Source organism: Hevea brasiliensis, chromosome 1 (genome assembly GCF_030052815.1).
Source record: "Hevea brasiliensis isolate MT/VB/25A 57/8 chromosome 1, ASM3005281v1, whole genome shotgun sequence".
Lineage (NCBI taxonomy): Eukaryota > Viridiplantae > Streptophyta > Magnoliopsida > Malpighiales > Euphorbiaceae > Hevea > Hevea brasiliensis.
The window spans coordinates 99,828,271-99,853,836 of record NC_079493.1 but is presented as its reverse complement, the minus strand read 5'-3'; the positions used below and the strand labels follow the sequence as shown (position 1 = coordinate 99,853,836).

At 33.2% G+C, this 25,566-nt stretch overlaps 2 long non-coding RNA genes across 3 annotated transcripts; both read left to right on the top strand.

The window, feature by feature from the left end:
* Positions 1–822: 822 nt before the first annotated feature.
* LOC110661775 (uncharacterized) lies at positions 823–10,709 on the top strand. 2 transcript variants are annotated; one of them, XR_009148402.1, is made up of 5 exons: positions 823–1,210; positions 1,500–1,585; positions 2,873–4,331; positions 10,198–10,553; positions 10,675–10,709. It is a non-coding gene; the product is annotated as an uncharacterized LOC110661775 (long non-coding RNA). The 2 variants fall into 2 exon arrangements; XR_009148401.1 differs by having other exon boundaries at positions 2,869–4,331.
* Positions 10,710–11,468: 759 nt separating this feature from the next.
* Positions 11,469–15,553, top strand: LOC110661760 (uncharacterized). Its single transcript, XR_002496196.2, has 3 exons — positions 11,469–14,647; positions 14,779–14,883; positions 14,980–15,553. It is a non-coding gene; the product is annotated as an uncharacterized LOC110661760 (long non-coding RNA).
* The last annotated feature ends 10,013 nt before the right edge of the window (positions 15,554–25,566 follow it).

The window sequence follows — 25,566 nt, the reverse complement described above, 5'->3', positions numbered from 1 at the left end:
TTCTATTTCCCTTTGTCATATTAGAAACCGATTCGCATTAGTTTCTAATACCCATTAGCTTAATTTAGAAACCAATTGTTTTCAGTTTCAAAATTAAGGTATTTTCTATTTATATTTAAAAACTTATATATATCGGTTTCAAAATTAAAATAATTTCTATTTTATTTATGAAATTTTAAAGTCAAAATAGAAACCGATTTCAGTCGGTTTCTATTTCCCTTGTTTATATTTAGAAACTGATTTATATCAGTTTCAAAATATGTAAATTAGGAACCGATTTGTATCGGTTTCTAATTCCATTATTTATATTAGAAACCGATTGCTTTCGGTTTCAAAAATTAAAGTGTTATGTAATTTTATTTAGAAACTGATTACTTTCAATTTCAAACTTAATCTGATTAGATATTTTATGAATTGTAAATTCCAATTAAAAACTGATTTTGATCAGTTTATAATTCTCTTTATTATATTTTGAATCCAATTGATTTTAGTTTGAAAATTAATATATTACTATTTTTATCTATTAAATTTTAAAAAGAAATTAGAAATTGAGTTTTATCAGATTCTATTTCATTTAGTTATAGTTAGAAAACAATTTATTGTTGTTTTAAAAATTAATGTGTATCTAATTATATTTAGCAATTAATTTATTTTAATTTCAAAAATTAATGTATTTCTTTAAAAATAATTTAATTTTTCATTTAATCATAAAAACATTTTCATTGATTAATTTCTTTACCCTAAACATTAAAGATAAAAAAAATATTAAAATATTTTCTGTGAATTAAATCAAAATTAAATTAAAATAAAACAAATATTTTTAGACTTTTTTTAATTTATTTTTTTTAAGGGGCCGTTGGATTTGCCCTAAATTGAACGATTTCTTGCTTTCTCACCTACCCTCTCTCACTTCGACTCTCTCGCTCTCTATCTCATTCGAGAAGGAGAAAAGCCGCACACTCTCTTTGTTGCTCTCAATTGCAAAGAAGTTTCTCTGATCATGTTTCTATCGTCTTGAAGAGAGTCAAGACATCATCAGTGCAGTGAAGGAAGATTTGAGAGCTGTAAAGGAAAGAGACCCAGCCTGCATAAGCTACGGGCACTGTTTCTTGAATTTCAAAGGGTTTTTGGCATGCCAAGCCCAATCTACTGCTCAATCTTAGTCTCTTTTCAGTAATTATCCTCTCCACTAAATTACTCTCATTCTTAGGTAATTAGATTTTTTTTTTTAAGTCTCATTTTTTGGATAAAGGCTTAGTTGAGCTGAGTAGTCTTATTTTGTCTCACAAAATTTCAATTAAAGACTGTCGGGAGGTGTACTATCTCATTTTTTTTTCTCGCTTTCTGTTTTTTAATTCCTGGTATGCCTTTTTGTTTACCATTATAATATTCTTTTCAAGTGTTAATTTCATAATTTCGGTTCTTTAAGTAGTAATTATTCATTTCTTCCCTAATTTCTTCTTTCAGTCTTGTCTAATTCCAATGCCGATTCTTTGCAGGCGCTATCTGCATTACCGTGCGGGTAAAGGGTTGGACTTCAGAATCTTTCTTGAGGGTTCTTAGCAAATTTCATTTTCTTCTACTGGTATGTGCCGTTGCTTAGCGCTTTTTTTTTTTTTTTTGAAGTTTCACTTTCCTGAGGTATAATTTAGGGTTTAAATGCTGTTTTTATTGTTTTCACTATTTGGTATAAAAATGTTTTTGTTGTACTTTAATTGAATTTTGTTTTCTGCTTCGGAATTTCAGTATGTAGTCAGTAGTTAGCTAATTTAAGTTCTCTTTATTGATTTAGCTTTCATTATGCAAATTTAAATAATTAATTTAGCCAAATTATTTTTATCCTTTTTTTTTTGTGTGGTGTGCGCTTCAAGTTTTATATTAATTGGGTCTTTTATTGCTTTGATGACATTTGGCTATGCTATGGCTGCTAACTATTAACAGTTCTCTAATTGAAGTCAGTTTATACCATTTGCAATTTTAGGTTTAATATTTTATCAATTACCATTTAATTAAATAGTATTTCATGAAAAATTGAATTATATATAGGTAGGGTTTTCCTTCAAATAATAAGGATAGGCTTTAACATATTTTGGGATCACTATCTAAGCCTTGGTTCACACATTCTGTGATCTAATATGATGTATATTCCCTCAATTAATTTCATTTACTCTGCTAGACTCCATTTAGTTAATTTTTTTAATTAGTTCTAGTACTACTTCCCAAATTTTAATGATTAATGATAATAACCATCTGTTAATTTGGAAAGTCATGGGGGTTTTACCTATTGATTTTGTACATAATTAGGTTTTGGTAACTACTACTTACAATATTGTTTTTTAAGAATAAGTTAAACAAATGATTTATACAAAAAGCGGGCTTCCATCAAAGAGAGAAAATGATTTGACAGTCAATAGAAAATAATTATGTTAAATATCACTTTTCATTTTAAAAAAAAAATTATACATTGGGGAAAAAGATTAAAAAAAAAATCATATATTTGGGAATAAAATTATATTGACTTTTGAGAATTTCCTTATGTCTTTGTTGTTCAAGTAAAAATTTCATTTTTATATGTAGCTTTTGGTTTGAAACTCCTGAGTTATACATTAAATGATTTCTGTGTAGTTGATGGTGGGTTTACTTAAGCCATTAGCTAATCAATTGACTTATAATTGACAATGGGAGTTAATTAGACTAACTATGGTTCTGCTTTTCATTGACACATGGAGTTAGCGATTGAGAAAAATTGAAACTCTTTTGACGTAACCAATGTTTTTATGTTGGGTTTAGTATTCATGATAATATTTTAAGTGATATAAATTGTGCATTTGGAGTAAAGTAATGATGGGAATCTGTGCTGTGAATTAGATAGATTGTGGCTGGTCTTTTACAGCCAACCAGTGGAGCATTGTATGAGAAAAGGCCTAAAAGCTTTGTTTTCCAAAACCTGGACCATCAGGTAGTATCTTTTTTTTTTTTTTTTCCTTACTCTTTTTATTTATTTATTTAATTTGTTGGCTTGGAAATTGAATTAATGTCAATGTGAGAGCAGAGGCAATATACATGGAATTGTGAGCCTCAATTTCAAATAATAAAAAGCTTATTGTTAAATTTTATACATGTCGACTTTCTTAAGGGGGAATGATTTACAACATATGAACGAGAAATCTATATGGAATGAAGAAATTGATTTGATCAAGTTTAATTCAAGAGTTATAAGATTTTAAAGTGGCTTTGTGGACATATTTAGTTGAACTTGTGAGAGTACACAAGTAAAAATATCGAAGAGCCCATTTTATATTTGATTGAACATGAAAAGATACACAATGAAAAGCGTGAAAGGAATTTTATTTAATACTTAGGAGGATTTTAAAAAGATTATTAGGATGGAATGTGTGTTTAGGGTTTGATGGGTTAGTCTAAGATGGATGGAGTGAATGATTACTCTGAGGTGGTGGGTGGGTTTAGTGCTAAACATGATTAGTACCACACATATGTCAACTGGTTTTCCAAAAGATTTCACACCTTTTTTTTCTTTTCTTTTCTTTAGCCTATGAGATTAAATTAAAAGAAAAAGAAAAAAAGGTGGAATTTTAATTAGGCCCTTCATTTTTCTAATGCAAGTGTCTTTTTTTCTTTTGCCCCCCTTGATTAGGCATCCCAATCATGCTTTTGAATGAATGTTTCAAAAGGTACCCAAATTTTGAGTTGGGTGGCATGTCATAATTGGGATATTTGATCTGTCGAACTTCAATTATATTAAAAAATTTTATATATTTATATTATAGAAATTTAAAAATTAAAAAAAAATCTTTATTTCCATAACAAAGGTAAGATGGGGCCACTTCCATTCATACTAAGCCTGTTTATTTTAAGCTTTGCACTTGGACGGACTAACTATCCCATCTTGCATAAGCTACGAGCACTGTATTTTCTACCCCGAATACTTCTGTTATTAGATTTTACTATTGTTTAATGATTTTTTGCATTTATTCTCTATGCTGTGATAATTTTCTATTTTGTTGTATTTTTAGATTTTAATTTCAAAATTGAATGGTTGAAGGTAAAACCAACCAAGTAAAAGCTTGTGAGGCTTTTTAAATGGGATTATTTGTTTATTTATTCATTTACCGTTGGGTGTTATATATATATAATTTTAATACTAATTTTATATATAATTAATTTTATTTTATTTACCTTTTTAATTACTTTTTTAAGTTCTTAAAATATTTACTAACAGAATTTCTTTTTTTTTTGGAACTACAGTCTGTGCCACTGTCTTTTGATCACTGTCTCTTGTTATTTTGTTCCTGGCTTTCAGTATTACACAGGTAACTAATAAATACTGCAAAAAAAAAAAAAGTTAGCTTATGAATGTTTACATTTGCTATTTTAATTTGTAGATGCATGCATATCCATTTTTTAGGGGATACTCTGCCAGATTTGTTTATTTATTTTTATTGAAGATTATTCTAGATTTTGTATATATCCTAATAATTTCTTTGATCAAATTTGTCACATAACATATGGCATGTCATTATCTGTCTATTATTGGTAGAGACAATGCAATTCTCATTGGGTTATGGTCTTACCATTCAACGCATGATTGGGGATGTGAATAAACTTAATATTCACTTAATTATTACACAGGTATTAGCAAAATGGGATCAGATCAGAGATGGATGTATGCTAGGTTAAAAGATGGCTTACTGACCTCAGAATTCGTACAAGGTATTGAACAATTCATAACGTTTGCTAAGCAACATCCAGAGTGCATGGATGGGGATAAGCTGAAGTGTCCATGTAATCATCGAAAGTGTTAGAATCGTAACTATGCTAACGAGAATACAATTAGGTTACATTTGATGAAGCATGGATTCGTGCCATATTATTATAAATGGATTTTACATGGGGAACCTTGCACAAGTAATATTGATGTTTAAAACATAAATGTTACGATAGAAGAGCTAGTTCAAGAGCTTAATAGTAGCACAAGCAATACATATGAGCAAATGGTAACAGATGTAGCAAGTCCTAGTTTCTTTCAGGATGTAATGGAGGAACCTCCGAATCCATCAGCTAAAAAATTATATGACATGTTACAAGCTGCTAATCAAGAGGTGTGGCCAGGTTGTGAAACCCATTCGCAGAAAGGTGTTTTGATGACATCTGTCAACTTATGAAGGAGGTGTTACCAGTTGATAATTTAATGACTGAAAACTTTTACAGTACAAAGAAGTTGGTCCAGGCATTGGGCATACCTGTTGAGAAGATTCATTGTTGTACTAATGGATGTATGTTATATTGGGCTAAAGATAGTGAGTTGACGAATTGTAAATTTTGTGGCTATCCACAATTCAAACGATGTAGTTGAGGCTCTTCTAATTTTAAAACCAATGTCCCACATAAGAAAATGTACTACTTTCCTCTCACACAGAGATTGCAAAGATTATATGCTTTAAATGCAACAGCAAAAGAAATGAAATGGCATGCTGAGCATAAGCCTAAAGATAGGGTAATGCGTCATTGTTCAGATGCAATTGCATGGAAGCAGTTTAATGAGACACATCCTTCATTTGCTACTAAGGTTTGGAATGTAAGATTAGGACTGTGCACCGATGGGTTTCAACCATTCGGTCAGTCTGGACAACAATATTCATCTTGGCCAGTCATTGTCACTCCTTACAATTTGCCTCATTGGTTATGTATGAAGGATGAGTATATGTTCCTAACGGTAATAGTTCCTAGTCCAAGAAACCCAAAAGATAAATTGGATGTGTACTTATAGCCCCTTATTGCAAAGTTGAAATAGTTATGGGAAGTTGGAGTTGAGACGTATGATGCAGCAAAGAAGAATAATTTTAATATGAGGGTTGCGTTATTATGAACAATAACTGATTTCCCTGCATATTCAATGTTGTCCGGTTGGAGCACAGCCGGCAAGACTGCTTGTCCATATTGCAGGGAAGATTCAGATGCATTCACATTGACAAATGGTGATAAACAATCATGGTTTGATAATCACCGTAAATTCTTACTAGCTAACCATCAACTCAACTCAACTCAATTAAGCCTTTATCCCAAAAATTTGGGGTTGGCTATATGGATTCTCTTTCTCCACTCTAAACGATTTTGGTTTAAATTTTCAGAAATGTGTAATGCTTCTAGGTCATGTTGTACTACTCTCCTCCAAGTCAATTTAGGTCTACCCCTTTTTTTCTTTCTATCCTCTAACCTAATATGCTCTACTTGTCTAACTGGAGCCTCCGTATGTCTACGCTTCACATGACCAAATCATCTCAATATCCCTTCTCTCAACTTATCCTTAATTAGCACCACTCCTACCTTTTCTTTAATACTCTCATTATGGACTTTATCTAGTTTAGTATGGCCACTCATCCACCTTAACATTCTCATCTCCGCAACTCTTATCTTAGACACATACGACTCTTTCAGTGCTCAACACTCACTATTATATAACATGGCCGGTCGCATGGCTGTATAAGTAAAATTTTCCTTTCAACTTATTGGGAATCTTGCGATCACATAAAACTCCCGTGGCACGTCTCCACTTCAACCATCCGGCTTTAATCCTATGACTAACATCCTCCTCATATCCCCCATCTACTTGAAGAACTGAGTCGAGATATTTAAAGTGATTACTTTGGGGCAGTACCACTCCATCCAAACTAACTCCTTCCCTATCATCAGTTCGGCCTTCACTGAACTTGCAATGCATGTATTCTGTCTTCATTCTATTTAACTTAAAGCTCTTTGGCTCTAGAGTACTTCTCCAAAGCTCTAGCTTTTTATTGACTCCTTCTCGTATCTCATCTATCAGAACTATATCATCTGCAAACATCACGCACTAAGGGATACTTTCTTGTATATGTTTCATTAATTCATCTAAAACTAATGTAAAAATGTAAGGGCTTACAGCTGAAGCTTGGTGTAATCCAACTAAGATAGTAAAATCCCTTGTGTCTCCTCTCACTGTGCGCACAATAGTAGTTGCTCCTTCATACATATGTTTCAACACTTGTATGTACCTAATAGATACCCTCTTTTGTTCTAACACTCTTCATAAGACATTTCTTGGAACACTATCATAAGCCTTCTCCAAATCAATAAAAATCATTTGTAGATCTTTCTTCACATCTCTATATTTCTCCATCAAGCTTCTAATGAGAAAGATCGCTTCCATAGTTGAACGACCGGGCATGAAGCCAAATTGATTGGGAGAGATAGAAGTATCATGACATAGTCGATGTTCCATAACTCTCTCCCATAACTTCATAGTATGGCTCATGAGTTTAATTCCCCTATAGTTTGAGCAACTCTGTATGTCTCCCTTATTTTTAAAAATAGGTACTAAAATACTCCTCCTCCATAAATCAGGCATTTTCTTTGAGTTTATAATCTTATTAAACAATTTAGTTAACTATGTCACTCCCATATCTCCCAAACACTTCCACACTTCAATTGGCATTCCATCGGGTCCACAGGCTTTACCCACTTTTATTCTCTTAAGTACTTCCTTTACTTCTAAAGATCTAATCTTTCTATTTTTTTATTGCTCTGTAGTCTATATTTACGCTATTATCATTTTGACTATTATTAAAGAGATCCTCAAAATAATTTCTCCATCTTTCTTTAATGTCTTCATCTTTCACCAACACTTTTCCTTCTTTATCCTTAATGCACCTAACTTGATTGAGATCGTGACATTTCTTTTCTCTCCTCCTTGCTAATATATAAATATCTTTCTCCCCTTCTTTAGTTTCAAGTTTCATATATAACTTTTCAAAGGCCTACCCTCTTACTTGACTAACTGCCTTTTTTGCCTCTTTTTTTGCTATCTTGTACTGTTCATATGCCTCACTATTATCAAACTTAGGTAATTTCTTATACCATCCTTTCAGATGGAACAAAATTGCTTTTAGAAAGAACAAGACAGTTACAAAAAGTGCTCCCCCCATTCTATCTGGTGAGGACATTTTAGAACAAATAGAACACTTAGGATTAATGTGTGTTACACATATGGGTGCAGATGAGAATAAAAGTCGCAAAGCAAAAAATACGGGTTGGAAGAAATGGAGCATTTTTTGGGATTTGCCATATTGGAGTACTAACATGTTTCGCCACAACCTGGATGTTATGCATATAGAGAAAAATGTATTTGAAAATATTTTTAATACTGTGATGAATGTTGAAGGGAAGACAAAGGACAATGCAAAATCAAGGGAAGATTTGAAAGAGTTTTGTCATCGACCTGAGTTAGAGAGGGATATGGCAACAGGAAAGTATCCTAAAGCATGTTACACATTAGACAAACAATCAAAAGCAGTGTTGTGTGAATGGCTTAAAAATCTTAGATTCCCATATGGTTATGTGTCAAACATGGTAGGTGTATACACATGCGAAAACTAAAGTTGTTTGGGATGAAAAGCCATGATTGTCATATTTTTATGCAGAGATTACTACCAAGAGCATTTAGGGAATTGCTTCCAAAAAATGTGTGGCAAGCATTGACTGAATTGAGCAATTTTTTTAGAGAGTTAACTTCAACAACACTTAGAGAAGAAGACATGTTACAACTCAATGAAGAGATTCCTATAATATTATGTAAATTAGAGCGTATATTCCCTCCAAGTTTATTTGACTCCATGGAACATCTCCCAGTGCATTTGGCTTATGAAGCATGGATTGCTGGTCCAGTGCAATATTAGTGGATGTATCCATTTGAGAGGTAACTAGTTTAATGTATTGTTGTATACTATCATTACATGGAGAAATAAAAACCTTGTTGTGACTAAATAGTAAATGGTACAGGTACCTTAGGAAGTTAAAAAATAATGTGAAAAATAAAACCAAAGTGGAAGGTTCCATATGCAATGCATACTTAGTTGAAGAAGCATCGTCGTTTTGCGCTCATTATTTTGAACCCCATATCAACACAAGGCATCGAAAGGTTCCACTCAATGATGATACAATCGAACATATGGATGAACATCCAAGGAATCTATCAATTTTCACTCATTCCGGTAGGCCACTTGGAAATGGAAAGGTTAGATATCTCACAGAACAAGAATTTCAAGCAGCACAAATGTACATCTTATTGAATTGTATAGAAGTAAAACCGTACATTGAGTAAGTTTTTCTAATATTCAATTATTATAATTGTTGCAATGCCATTATTGATTCCAAACATGTAATTGAGTGTTTTTATTGTGTACAGCATTTTTGTTAATGAGTTACACATGGCCAATCCAAATATCAATGATAAATAAATTGATGAGAAACTAGAGTGTGAATTTGATAAGTGGTTCAATAAATATGTTCACAATCCCTCCAACAATATATCAAGCTAGTTCTTAAAGGATCTATCAAAGGGTATATTAAGAAGTGTTATGTCCTGCAATGGTTATGTAGTTAATGGTTATAAATTTCACACTAAAAGTCATGGTTTGCATAGGGCAATGATGAACAGTGGGGTATGTATCAAGGGGACTAATTATAGTACTAATGAAAGTGACTACTATGGACAATTAATTGAAGTGCTATGATTGGAGTACCCTAGATTACCAATAAAAAAACTGTATTATTTAAATGTGATTGGTTTGATCCAACAATAAATGTAGGAACAAAGATTCATCTAAAATATAAACTTGTGGATATTAATCATAATCGATCCTTCAATAGGTATGAACCATTTGTTCTTACTATCCAAACTACTCAGGTGAATTATTCCATATATCAAAGCTTAAAGTGTGACAAGGATGATTGGTGGGCCATGTTCAAAATCAAAGTGAGTTCTGTTATTGATCTTTCTGAGCAAGTAAATGTGATAACCCCCCCCTCCGGTATGGGAAAACCATTTCAAGAAGATGAAATGGAAGTCCCTTTGATTCAAATTGATGATGATGATCAACAACAATATTTGAATGATCAAAGCAGTATACTAGTTGAAATTGATGAAGAGGATGTTGAAGATGAAGAAGAGCTTGAATTGGACTCAGAAAGTGATGAGGAATACGATGATGTATATGATAGTGATACTAATTAGATTTAGGTATTTCTCTTAATGAATTTATATTTCTAAACCTGAAGTATAAATTCTAACTATTAGAAAATTTCATCTGTATTATGTATCATAAGTTGAATGATGCTAACTAATTAATACAATTGTTTATGCAGGATGCGAGGCAACAATCGTAGGGGAGGTTTGTTGGGTCATTCATAGTCAAGGCAATTACCTGTGTGGGATGAGCCCAAGGATCAGCTTAACTAATCTACACAGGGTCAGCCTCAGGTTCCTTCGCCATCCACTGGGAGGTCGACACCAGTCCGGAGGGGTCTATTGCTTCAACACAGCATCGAGCTACATCTCCACCTCCACTGCCACCACCTATTACCCCATCTTTTAAGCCTGCAATTAGATCGACCTTTGGTCATTAAGGTCATTCAGTGGGGGCAATACTAATATCATCGATGGATGGCCTATCACTCACTATATTTGGAAGAAAGAAACAAATAAAGCTCATTAATGGCGCGTAAGTATTAAAAATTAATTAACTTTATCTATGATTTGGTATTACATATCATTTGCAATTGAAGTACCATGTTTCTACATTTGCATAAAATCAATATGTTTGTTGTCTTTCTTGTGTACAGGTTACATCCATTTGAGGAATGTGCTAAGAAGATGGACCTAGAGGGACACTGTTGGAAAACTATCACGCCTGAGATAAGAGCGTTTTACTGGGATGAATTTCAAGTAATAAAATAAATATTTAAATATAATTAGCTATCAGATAACTAATTTGCATAGTTTATGAAACCTCAAAAAAGAATGCTGCGAACAAATATCATTTAAGGGATGAAAATTTGTGAATTAATGTAAAAGAATACAATTAAAGTATATTAATGCTTAAATGTTTTATGTACAGCTTGTGTGTTGAGGATGTTGAAAATATATATTATTATGAGTTATTGTGTGACGCTCCTTACCCGTCTACAGTATAGCCGAGCAAGATATGTCACACAGTGTATCAAAAAATCATATTTTTATCTCAATTATTTTTATCCTTCCTTAGTTTATTTCTTTATGGTTATGAAGTGCAATTTGTGAAATTTGACTTGTTTAAGTCATTTATTGAAATTATAAATTCATTTGAGCTTCTGAAAATTTTATAGAAATCCGACAGAGTACCGGTTAAAAATGGATAAAACAGTTCTTCGGAACCTGTGAAAAACACTTCTAATACATTTCCATCATTCTCAAACTCCATTATATCAACATAATCTCAATATTTTTCAACCATTTTTCAAAAGTTCTTCTATTTGTCATTCATTTATTTCACATGATCATCATATACAAAGCATAAACAAATACTAAATTTTCATTTATAAACACAAATTACAAATATTTGCATTAATATCAAAATATATTACATGAGTTTCGACTATAAATGAGAAAATAAAAATTTAATTACAAAATACAAACAGTACAAAATACCAAAATGGGACCTAGTGTCCTACCAATGCAGTGTAGTCTGTGAGGTGACACGGATACTATGTAGATCTATATACAAGTCTCACCCAGTCTGTGATCTATTGGGCTCTCTGTCAGTCTCTCTAGAACCTACGCGTGGCAAAAAGCAATGCGCTAAGCAATACAGCTTAGTGGTGCCAATAATAAAATAAAAAGAACTAAAAAGAAAATAAATATGCAGTGTATATGCTGCTTTCTCATACAGACAATTTATTTGTAATATTATTCATATGGCATTGTTTATATTAGATTTTTTCTTTTTACTTAAATTTATCCATTTCCATTTTGGTTGCCCAAGTAACCTATACTGGATGACTGGACTAGATAAACAGGTAAACTAGCACTGGATACCAAGTACCTCGGGCCGTCACACCATCGGTCACAATGTGTCTCCCGATGTGCAACGGAACAGCTAATAAGCTGTAATAAACATTGGGCACAAAGCCAAGTATCACATTGAAATCAGAATGGCTCAAAGCTATAAAATCACAGAATGGCATAATGCCATGCACAGTACTGCTAACTGAACCCTATTGGCATGCCAACCTATCCAAACCAATCTTACTAGGTGTACTAGGGCACATTATAAAGTTATTTCTTAAATATTTGTACTTAACATGTAAGATTACTATTCATTTAGTCATTTAAGTCAAAATATTGACTTTCTCATATATAATGGTTACATAAGTTTTAATCACATAGATTTACCACATTTTGGCTCCCAAAAGTATTGGCATTAGTTGCCAATCATTGCTTCTAACCAATGAAGAATAAATCAGAAATTTCAGTTTTGGGTGCTAGAGTTCACTGTTCCATTAGGCCATTCTACAGAGAGAATTTGGCCAAATGTTCTTCATGAAAGTTGTTCATTATTGTGTCTAGTTACATTTCACTTTTTGAATCACCCCATTTGAAGTTTTCTAGCTCAAGTTATGGTTATTTCACTATAACTGGTCGGATTATCTTTACCCAGAATTTCTGGGCAATTTTGGTTCTGCCAGATTTGGTAGTTCAACTTTAGCTAGCAATTTTAATTAGTTAAGTCTAGAATTTGAGTTTGTATTCTACATGAAAGTTGTTCTAATTTGTCTAAGCTTTCCATTGATATAAATTTCAGGTCAATTGGACCTTTCTACCCTAAGTTATGACCAAATGAATGAACATTGTTCATTTGGTCATTTTGCACAGGCAGAATTGGTGCTACCCGAATTTGGTCAATTTTTAGGGCATCATAAGTTTGTTTTTTGGACAGAGTTCCTTCATCAAAGTTGTGCCATTATGTGTCTAATTTCATGTCCAATTGGCCTTGCACCAATTGAACTTACACAACTCAAGTTATAGCTGCCCAAATTTGCTGGACTCCCATCCAGACCTGCAGGTCACCCAAGGCAGCACACCTAACCTCAATTCCATTGGTGTCATTCACTCAATTTCCTACTCCAACATGACCAAATGGTCACTAATTGACTATTACAACTTCTTTTCATCAATACATAAACAAAATCCCAATTTTGGTGCCCAAACCCTAACTCCAACAACTACAATTCTTTATATACATACAATCAATGAATTAAAACACCAAAATCATGTTCAATGGCAGCCATACACAACTATTATACAATCAAATTGATGAAACCCTAAGGTACCCTAATGCTGCCGAAATTTCATGGGGCAAGTTCATACATCTTTAATTCATTTTTCATCAAATTTTCAACTTAACTCAACTTAGATTAATGCTTAGAAAAGAGTGGAAGCAAGAAAATTGGCACTAACCTCTTGGATGAATTTCTAACCTTCACTTTCCTTCACTTTCTCCTCTTCTAATGGCTGCCCAAGTTTAGCTCTAGTGGTAAGGGAAATTTTTAATGAAAGGAAATCAAGGTTTTGAAGTGAATTGGGTGAGAAATTGGAAGAATGGTTGAGTTTTAATGGAGGGAGGGAGAGGGGACTGGTTCGGCTGGTTGAAGAAAAAAGATGAAAACTGATTTGTTTTTCTTTAATTTCTGCCTATTTACTTATTTTAAGTGGTTTATGGACATGTGTCACAATGTGATTGGATAAAAATGTTTTAATGACATCATAATTAGGTTTAAAACTCTTTTTCTTTCTTTTCTTTTCTACTTAATTTCAAATCAATTTTTAACAATATTTATTCACATTTTATGTTAAAATAATTATTTACTTAATTGGACAAGTCGGTCAAAAATCATCCCTGAAGACGAAATGATCAAAATGCCCTCCATTTGGCTTATTGAGCCAAAATCGTCTGTACCGATCTAAAAAATTTTCTAAGCATTTTCTTAATATTTTAATGCCATCGAAACCTCAATGACTCTCTTCTCTAGAGTCTCAAAAATTATTTCATGAATTTTCTCTCGGGTTTAGGGCTTTTAGCTGTGAATACCGCAACTTCCCACTGGGTTACACATCGCTAGGGCACTGGCTCATTTAACTTGATTGTCTTTTATTTTTAAAATTTTTCCTAAATTTTTCTTATTATTATTTGAGTTATTTATGACTCTTCGCTCTAGTCTAAATATTTTTTTCCAGACGTTCTAGCTGTCTGGACCGACACCGGTCACTAGAATAGTAGAATATACGAAATTGCTACAGTGAGGGTGTTACATATTGTAGTTGGGGTGGATGTTGTTTGTTGTTGAGAATATATGAAGTGCTTTTAACAGGTGCAATTAATGCCTAATAACTAGGCTGGATTGTCCAAAATTAAGAGGAAATGCTGTCAATTTTTTTTTAAATATTATCATACTAATACAACTGTCTTAATTTTTATTTGTTTTACAACAGAAATACTTTGATTGGCAAGAGGTGACTCCACTCATAAAGGAAGCTTGGAGGCGTAAGGCTGCAGAGCGCTACAAGGCTCTAATGTGCAATGTCAGAAAAGCAAAATCCAAGGTCATCATGCCTGATAGTACAATGCAAAAATGGAAGGAGGCATGGAGTAGCCCAGAGTTTAAAGCCAAGAGCCATCAATTCACTGCTAACCACTGTAGTGAGATAGGGGGAGTTGGGGCAGGCATCTCTAAACATACAGGGGGTTCAGTTTCACATGCTACTCATGTAGATAGAATGGTAATGATTTCATATTTACTGTAGAATGTTAATGATTCATATTTACTGGCTTTATTATTATCTGTCTATATATTAGTAGAAAATAATTGAACATTATTATATAAATCACTAAAATCATTATATCTTTTCAGGAGGCCCAGCTTGACCGAAGACCTTTTCCTTATGAACTTTTTCATAAGACCCACACTAGGAAGGGCACCTCTGATATGGTTGATGCACTAGCGTAATCAATTAAGGTAAGTGAACAAGTATTTTATGTCTTTCAATTGCTAAGAAAAATGAATTTAAAATATTTGTATTGACTTATGCATGATGCATTTTTGGCGCTTAAGGAGCAGTCGTCTCAACCACAAGAGGGGTGCAGTGACCCTCCTACTATAGATGAAGTCGCACTATATTATCAAGTTATTGGGGGGGGGGGGGAGAAGAAGAATAGGGTTTATGGCATTGGATACCAAGCATCAATTTTCTACCCTAACTGATCACATGGATCATCTTCTACTGCATCCTATCGCGCTCAGTCGGAGGCAATGGAGGAAGAGATTGAACAATTGCATCAGACTATTGCAACACTCAAGGATAGTTTGGCTGCAATGGACGAGAGAGACTGACAATGCGAGCTGATGCTGGAGGAGAGATACTGACAATGTGAGCAGACACTAGAGGAGCGCATGCAATAAATGATGTAAAACATGATGGCGCAAATGATGCAGGGTACGCAGTTTACAGCCCCAACTCCAGATGCGACTCATTAGGACGATGGTAGAGAGGCCGATAGTGGCGATGAGTGATGATCTTGTTGATCACAAGTAGCTTGTTTTTTTGTTATTATGATATTTTATATTTTCATATAGTACATTATTGTCATAACCCTTCACTGTCATATTTATATATAATATTGACTGATATTTGATATTTGATAGCCTGATATTGTAAATATTATGATATTGAGCATTTAAAATTAATATTATATTATATGCTTCAATGCAGGAAATAATATATTAAATAAAAATTTTCTACTAGTAATTTGAAATGGATTAGAAATGAATTTCCATTTCTAATCCAATAGCATAACGATCAGTTTCAGAATTTAGAAACCGATTTGAAACGGAATTTTCGATTCTATTTAAAAACTGAATGCATTTTGGTTTTAAAAAGTGTTCTATTTTTTTTTTATAATTTAGAAACTGATTGGAAACAGAAATCCATTTCAGAAAAATTGAAACCAAAATATCAGTTTTAAAATTGAAACGGATTTTGAAACTGAATTTATGTGGTTTCTAACTTTGAAACGGATTAGCAGTTTGAAAACGGCTTTAGAATTTGAAACGGACACCAATTTTAGTTTAAAATTTATTTAGAAATATGAAGATTTGAAACTAAATATTTCAATTTCAAATCGATTTCTAAATGTATTTAGAAACCGATTTTCACTGATTTGAAATCGAATCCTTTTTTCTTGTAGTGCAAGCAGCTCATTTGTTTTGAATCTCATGCTCGACTTCAGGACTTCATTTTTATCTAGCATACTGTGGCTCCTCCAAATCTATGTCCTCCACATTGCAAACTTGGAAACCTTTATAGTACAATTTAAGCCTATGTCCATTCACTTTAAATGTCTTATTTCTTGTTAAACTTTGGATCTTAATTGCACCATGTGGTAAAACATTAGTAACGACAAAAGGACCAATCCATCTGGATCTCAACTTACTTGGAAAAAGCTTAAACCTTGAATGGAAATGAAGCACTTTTTGTCTAACTTCAAATTGCTTCCTCGAAATCATCTTGTCATGGAAAGCTTTAGTTTTCTCCTTGTAAATCTTGAAATTTTCATAAACATCATTCCATTCTCCTTTAACTCTTACAATTGCAACTTTCTATGCTCACCAGCCTTATTCATTTGCAAATTGCATTGCTTCACAGCCCAAAATGCTTTGTGTTCTTATTCCACAAGAAGACGACAAGGCTTACCATAAACCAAGCGATAAGGAGACATACCAATTATTGTTCTATATGTTGTTCTATGTGCCCATAGTGCATCATTAAGCTTTAAATTCCAATCCTTCCTATTTGTATTCACTATCTTTTCAATGATGGATTTAATTTCTCTGTTGTCCACTTCAGCTTGGCCACTAGTTTGGGGATGATATGCAATGGACACGTTATAAGTCACATGGTACTTTTTCAAGAGAGCCTCCATTGTTCTACCGCAAAAATGAGTATTCATTATCTTTTCAATGATGGATTTAATTTCTATGTTGGACACTTCAGCTTGGCCACTAGTTTAGGGATGATATGTAATGGACACATTAAAAGTCACATGGTATTTTTTCAAAAGAGCCTCCATTGTTCTACTACAAAAATGAGTTCCTCTATCACTTATGAGGGCTCTCGGGATTCCATGCATGTTAGATATATGAGACTTAACAAAATCCATAACAACTTTAGCATCATTGGTCTTGGTGGCTTTAGCTTCAACCCATTTTGAAACATAATTGACAGCAAGAATAACATAAACATAACCAAAAGAAGAAGGAAATGGCTCCAAGAAATCAATATCCCAAACATAAAAAATTTCACATGCAAGTGCAAGGGAAAGGGGTGTTTGATCTTTACAAGTTAAATTACCTATTCTTTGGCATTATTCACATGTCTTGCAAAACATATAAGCATCACAAAACAAAGTAGGCCAAAAGAAACCACATTTAAGTACCTTAGAAGTTATTCTTTTTGGTCCAAAGTGACCACTTTCAGATAAGTGACAAAAGGTAAGAATATATATTCAAATTGAGATACACACCTTCTAATCACTTGATTAGCACTATACTTCAACAAATATGGCTCATCCCAAACATAGTACTTTGCATCACTTTTTATTTTATCTTTTTGAGCTCTAGTAGAATTAGGAGGAAAAGACTTGGTAACAAAAGTGCATACAAGTGCTCGGTAATGCATCTTTTTCTTGCTCCAATTTGTTGAGATGATCAACAACCAAATTTTTAGCACGTTTTTTTTTATCTTTGATCTCTAATTCAAATTCTTGCAATAAGAGTATCCACCTTATCAATCTTGGCTTGGCTTCTTTCTTCTTCAATAAGTACCTAAGCGCTGTATGGTCTAATAAATAAGAACAAAACTTTTATAATGCAAAGACAATAGCAAAGAGTTCTTTTTCAGTGGTAGAGTAGTTACATTGGGCATCCTCTAATATTCTTGAAGCATAGTAAATCGCATGAGATGCCTTCCTTACTCTTTGCCCAAAAATAGCCCTTACAGCCTTATCACTTGCATCACACATAATTTCAAAAGGTAGATGCCAATTTTGAGGTTGAATGATGGGTGCAGTAGTGAGAAGCTCTTTCAATTTGTCAAATTCTTGTTTGCAAGACTAATCAAATCTGAACTCTACATCCTTTGCTAATGGGTGATACAATGGTAATGCAATCTTAGAGAAATTTTTTATCAACCTCTAATAAAAACCTATATATCTAAGAAAAGAATGCACTTCCTGAACATTTGTGGGGTAAAGTAATGTATGTATAATATCTATTTTAGCTTTATCAACCTCAATTCCCCTATATGATATAACATGCCCTAAACCTATACCTTGCTCAACCATAAAATGACATTTTTCAAAGTTTAACAGAAGGTTAGTTTTAATGCGCCAATGCGCCTATCTAACACAAGTGTAAGATTATATAAGTATGCATCAAAAGAATCTCCATAAACAGTAAAATCATTCATAAATACCTCAATAATGTGCTCTACATAATCTAAAAAAATGCTCATCGAACACCTTTGGAATGTAGCTAGAGCATTACAAAGTCTAAAAGGCATACGTTAATATGCAAATGTGCTAAAGGGGCACGTGAATGTAGTCTTCTCTTTATCATTAAGAGCTATCACAATCTGATTATAACCTGAATAACCATCAAGAAAACAATAATGAGAACAACCAACTAACCTTTCAAGCATTTGATCCATGAATGGCAATGGACATTGATATTTTCTTATTAAGGCATTCAACTTCCTATAATCAATTCACACTCTCCGTCCATTTTGAATTCTTGTAGGAACCAACTCATTGTTATGATTCTTCACCATAGTGATGCCTGTCTTCTTATGAACTACATGAACAGGGCTCACCCACTTGCTATTTGAAATAAAATAGATCACACCTACATCAAGGAGCTTTAGTATCTCCTTCTTCACCACATCCATCATGGGCGAATTCAACCTCTTTTGTGTTTCTATTATTATTGGTTTCACACTTTCTTTAAGCAAGATACAATGCATATATGTGGCTGAACTTATTCCTTTAATATTCACTAATGTCCACCCAATCGCTGTCTTATGCTCCTTCAACATTTTGATAAGTTTCTCTTCTTGCAATGGAATAAGATTCTTTGCAATGATGACTAGTAGTGTTTCTCCATCACCTAAGAAAACATACTTTAAGTGATTGGGAGCCTATTCTAGCTTTCACCTAAGAAAACATCCTTTCCTTATGTTCGCTGCCCTTGATGCTGGAAAGTACTTTTCCAAGAATAGCCTTTTCATATCATTCCATGTGTTTATGGAACCAAAAGGTAGGTAGTAAAGCCAATCTTTAGCTGCATCCCCCAATAAGAATAGGAATGCTCTAAACTTAATTTGCTCCTCTATAATAATCGTAGGTTTCATGCTTGAACACATAACATGGAACTCCTTGAGGTGTTTGTGAGGATCCTCACCTGTAAGACCATGAAAAGTAGGCAAAAAATGAATTAAGCCAGGTTTTAATTCAAAGGTATCGTAAGTGTAGGATATTGAATGTATAATGGTTATTAGTTCATGTCAGGAGTTGCAAACTCCCGGATGGTGCGATTTTCATTAGCATTTGTAGCCATGATTTCCAAATCTAAATCACTTGATGAATTTGAAGCTTCTTGCACAAAAAGATGAGAAGGATTTTCTTTTAATTGCGGTTCATTTCCAATAAGAGTTTTAGCTCCGAATGGAGTGGATGATTAAGCTTGACGCTTCACGGATTACCTGTTTGCTGGTTTTTCAATCTCGCAAGTGCATGGATCACTAACAAGTAATAAAAGTGAGTAGAGTATCGCCCCATGAGAAATTTAATTAGTAAGTACCAAACTACACAACAATTTTAACTGTCTAGGCTATCGAATAAAGTAGGGAAGAATCTGATCTATTTTGAATGTTAAAGACTAGAAGAGTAATGAACTAAAAATGAAACAATCTATTTGAAACAATTCCTAAATTAAGATTTCACACTTTAACCTTATTATGGATTTAATCTTGTCTATTCATTGGATTGAGAATTGTTGCTTTGATGAAAATTAATCCTAAGATATCGTAGGTCCTCTCTCAAGGCACCTAAGGTGTGTTTCAATTAGAGCTAAACCCTACTTTCATTGGTGATTAGTTCCAATAAAAACCCTTCAAGATCTATGATTAATTATGGAACTCCACAAAAGTCATCAGCCTATCTCTAGGTCATATTCCTAGGTTTGAAGTCCTAATTTTCTAATACTAATCTTCACCTTTTAGTTCTTTGATTAACATTTTAGATCATAACTAGGTGGGTACCAATACATAGCATGCATTAAGAATACAAAAAATTGAATCAAAGAACAAAACTCAATTCCAATAAATAAAACTCAATATTTATCCATAATAATAATTACAAACGTTACTCTCCTAATTCTAGAATAAAGAAATTACTCACTCATGGTGAGTTTAGCTAACATAATAAAAAAAAATGAAATAAAAGAACATAAACACAGCTTAAAGAAATAGAACAAAAAAACCGAAGGGAATCTGTAGCTTTGAACTTGTGAAACTTCGGCTGAGGACTCCTCTTTGATGCTAATGAACCATTCCTCAATACGGCTTAGAAAGAATGATGAAAATGTGTATCTAAATATTTTTTATCCCTCTTTCTGTTTTCTGCGGCTTCTATTTATATTGAATGTCTAGGGTTAGGTTTTTAGAGTCCTAAAAGCATTAGAAGTCTCTTTTCTCTATAAAAACTAGAGCTGGAACCCTAATCAGGAAACTGGTTGTTGGCTGATACACGGCTCGTGTGTCACTACATGGCCCAAGACCATGTAACTTACTGGAGCTTTGAATATTGCATCTTATGTCAGGGCAGAAGCTTACACTAGCTTTGGCTAGTTACACAAGTCCAATTACAACGCTCGTGTACTTTTGTTCTTCCAGGAATTCTTCGAGCTTTGCCAGGTAGAAGCTTACACAGGTCTCTGGAGGTTACACTGGTTGTGTTACATGGCCCGTGTACTGTGTTTCTTCTTTGGTTTCTTTGGCTTTCTCTTGGCAGCAAGTTACACGGGTCTCTGGTGTATTTACACGACCCGTGTACTATGTATCAGCAATAATCTTCTTTCCTTTAGTCTTTCTGAGCTTCCTTCTTTGCTTCTATGCTTTGGAACTTCTTTAAAACACCTGAAAATATGTAGAAAACATAGAATTCAGTGCAGGGTGATGAAATTTACAAATGTTAATGAATTTAGAGATTATGTATGAAATTACCTTTCTAAATGCCATGGAATGTTGTACAAATGTGCTTAAAAATATCTATATAATACAAGTGTATCAAATACCTCCAAACTCAAACTTTTGCTTGTCCTCAAGCAAATTAAAACCTTTTTAGAACACTTTTTAGGGAATAACTTAGAAACACAATCATAAATTCAATATGCACATAATTGAACTCCTTCAATCCTTCATACCAATTATCCTCTTTCAAGGCATAAGGGTTTCAATAGCTGCCTGTTTAAAGCTTCACCCCATTTCATGGTGTTTCAACTAATTGCTCTTCTATGCAAGGCTATTAATAAGTCACAAATAATCTGTTTTAGCAGGATAGACTTAAAAAACACTTACTCCCCTCAATTTTGCCTTTGTTATAGAAATTAATGAGTTTGATTTAGTTCTAACTCCATAAGCACATCTCAATTTCCTATCTCCACTAATATAACACACACTTTCGAAAGATCAAAAGGTCTTTAGAAAGGTTGTAATAGGGTTAAGGGATGATGTGTAACACCCCTAATTGCATAGCCTGGTATATTTCACTGTTCCGGTGACCGATGTCGGTCCGGACAATTAAGGGGATTAGAACCACACATAAGACAATTAGATAAGCCATAAACACAAATAATTAGTAATGTCCAATTAGTTAAGTATAAATAAGAAAATTAGAACATAAGAAGTTAAACGAGCCGAGAGTCACAGCGATGGGTGACCTTCTCGGGAAGGACTGTGAAGTCGTTTTAAACTTAAATTTTGAACCGTAAAACATGACGCTGCGGTCCTTAGGACCCTTACGAACACAGTGGAAAAGAGAAAATCACGAAAAAGAACTATTTAACAAGTCAAATAATTAGGTCAGGGAGCCGGAAGAAATATTGAATTATTTGCAAATCGGGTTGAACCGGCGAGGGGCAATTTGGTCAATTGACCCTGAGAGCTGACTCCTGACCTAACTGTCAAATAAAATTGAAGAAAAGAAAATTTTAGAATCGAGAATTAAATTTAAGAAATAATAGAAAAATAAATAGAAAAAAAAAGAAAATAGAAAAGTCAAAAGGTAATGACATCATGCATGACCTCATGCATGATGCCATAAAAATAAGAATTTATGAATTTAATTAATTGAATTTTTGGGTCTTCCATAAGGATAAAAACAAAAGAAAAGAAACAAAAAAAAAATTCATTTGGTCATCTTTTTTTTTTCCTTGTTGCCGCCTCCCATCCTTCTCTCTCCCTCACCATTGCAAACTCCATTAAAGCTTGTCTTCATGCTTTGAAACCACCATTAAACCTCAAATCCTTCCATACTTGCTTCACAAAAACTTGATTTAGTCACTTAAGAAGGAACTTGGTCATCAAAGAAAGAAGAAAAGAAGAGGGAAATTAAAGAATTCAAATTCAAATTGAGGTAAGTGCAATTTCAAGTTTGGATTCTTATTGAATTCATGAATTTAAGTTTATGTGTGGTGAAATTGCATTAGAAATAAAGGAAATCATGCATAAATAAGGGAAGAGAGAATGTGGCAGCCATGGAACCCTAAGGTTTTGATGTTATTTAGTTAGGTTAAACATGAAATCTTGGTGAATAGATGTTATATATGTGAATTGTATATTTAGATTACATGAATTGTGAAGATTGGACAAACTTAGGGTTTTGGACATTAGGGTTTAGAGACCAAAAATGTGAAAAACTTGTAAATGGTATCTTTGACCTAATGTGAAGTGAGAAATGGTCATTTGCGACCTAATTAAGTGTGTTAGAAGTGTTAGAATTAAAGTCAAATTCGGAGGGAGTGTGGTCATGCTGCTGCAGCATGACCAAGTCAACTTTGAAGGACCAAAAATGAAATTTTACGAGTCCAATGGATATGGGACCAATTGGGGATGAAAATAGGCACTAAATGACACAATTTTCATTCAGGAAGAATGCCCAAAAAGTGACTAAAACCTAGTGAACAAATTGACTAAATTTGAAAAATTGCAGGCAGCCCTGCACAAACTGACCAAATGAACAGTGTTTGTTCATTTGGTCATAACTCGAGCTAGGCAGGTCAAAATGACCTGAAATTTTACCAGTGGTTATATGAGATATAGACAAAAAACTTTCATGAAGAACACAAACCCAAATTATGCCATTAACCCAATCAAATCAGTGAGCAAATTTGACTCACTGAATCTGCAAAACTGCAGATTTATCACATGAACAGTAAAGTTTCAATGGCTATAACTCTCTCTAGAAAACTCCGATTTAAGCGATTCTTGAACCAATGGAAACCTAAGACATAGTAGAACATTTCATATGAAGAAAATTAGATCAAATTATGGACTTAACTTGATTAAATTGCTGAACGAAGTTGGATCAATAAATCTGCCAGAACCAAAATCTGCAGCATGAACAGTACCCGTAATTTGAATATAACTTGAGCTAAAAAACCCCAATTCGAGTGATTCAAAAAGGAAAATAAACTTAAGATAATAGGGAACATTTTATATGAAGGAAGTTTTGCCAAATTCCAGCCGAAAAGTGACAAATGGAACATTGCAACCTAGACACCAAAAACTGAAAATTGACAATTTTGCCTAAAAGACCTAAGTTTTGAGAAAACAACCAAAACCAACAAATTTAGTAACCAAAATGTGGTATGTGGGTGAAGTTGGAATTCCCATACCTATTAAGCCTTAGAAAGTCAACAATTTGACTTGAATAATGTAGTGAATAGTAACCTGAAACACAAAATTTTCAGAATGTCAAATTTAGCACATTAGAGCTAGGTAAAAGTGAAGTTAAATTTATTTTTGGATTTTTATTAAATTATGGTACTGAAACACTGTAAAATTGTGTGTTTCAGTTGAAAAGAATACCGGGAAAGAACCCAAGGAACCGAGTCTAGGCCAAGAGGCGACTCGCTTGAGGTTTGTGCATAACGTATAGTTTTTATAATTATCTTCTGCATACTGTTTTGAATAATGTGAAATATTGAATTATGGCATTCTTATGTTGTTTGATTAAAATTGTGAAAGTTATTGTGTATATTTGAAATGACAATGTTTAGCAAATTGTTAAGATAAGTTTTGAAATCACAGTGTCATGACCATATATTTGAACACCTCACTAGCACGACTAGTGGGGGTAATTAGTTTCGAATTTTGATTCTTTCTCTGGAGAAGTGTTGAGGTGTGCCAGTAGAAGAGGATGTGAATGGATATCCATATATTTGAGCTAGCTAGCCTTGTGATGTGATTTCTCTTTAGCCTCTGGCTATTGAGATTCTATTTGCTTCGAATGGCATGATCTAACTGTGGGTTTTATGAAATGTGATTTGATACTTCAAAATGAAATTGTTTGGGATTAAAATCTCATAATGCATGATTTGTATTTAATTCTCATGTTCAGTCAAATTTTTGAATAAATGTGATTTAAGTCCTGCATAAAGATTAGTTTAGTATATTGTGCACCACTGAGTCCTAATACTCAGCGATAGCTTTTATTGCTATCGCAGATATAGAGACTAGAGGAGCAGCAGACTGAGCTGCTGAGGTGTGAGGAGCTATCAGCTTGATGTCATCGGGTATAATTTATACCCTAACTGTAAATATTTCTTTTGATGTATGTATTGCACATAAATGTATGGACATATAAAATGGTATTGAGCAGCTTGTACAAAGTTTGTTTGAAGTTTGTAATAAAAAGTTAGTTTGAATTTCCTTTGATGTAAATTTGTAATGATGTATATATAAATTGTCTTGTTTCTAATGAAATATGAGTGGAACTATTTTACTTAATTTGAATGAGATGAATTGTTAGTATTTTGAGGATTATTGAATTTTGGAAATTGAGAAATGTTGATTGTGAAATCTTGAGATTTGAGATTGATTGAGAATTTGAAGTAGTGGTTGAGAAAAATTTTTAGAAGTGCTTTTTACAGGTATTTGAAGAACTGGTTTCTCAAAATACAGACAGAACTCTGTCAAAATTTTTATAAAATTTGCAAAAAAATAAAATGGGCCAAATGTTTTAACTGGTTTTTAACTTCAATTAAATGTTTTAAATACCTATTAGAAAATGCTCACCACTTATCAAAAATAAGAAAATTATTTTAAAATCCCTTGTAGGGTACTTAATGAGTTATCGGTAGGTGAAGTTCGGTAGTTCATTAGGTATTCTACGGGATCATGTTATGCCTTACAGAGGGGTAAGGTGTGACATGTTTTAGTGGTATCAGAGCAAAATTTTTTAAGTATGTTTTAACTTGAGAATTTGTGTCTTTCTTGTTAAGTACAACTGCTCAATGTCCATAATTGTTACATACAGTGCATTACATCATGAATATGAACTAACAGAGGGAAATCTCCTTGTGTTA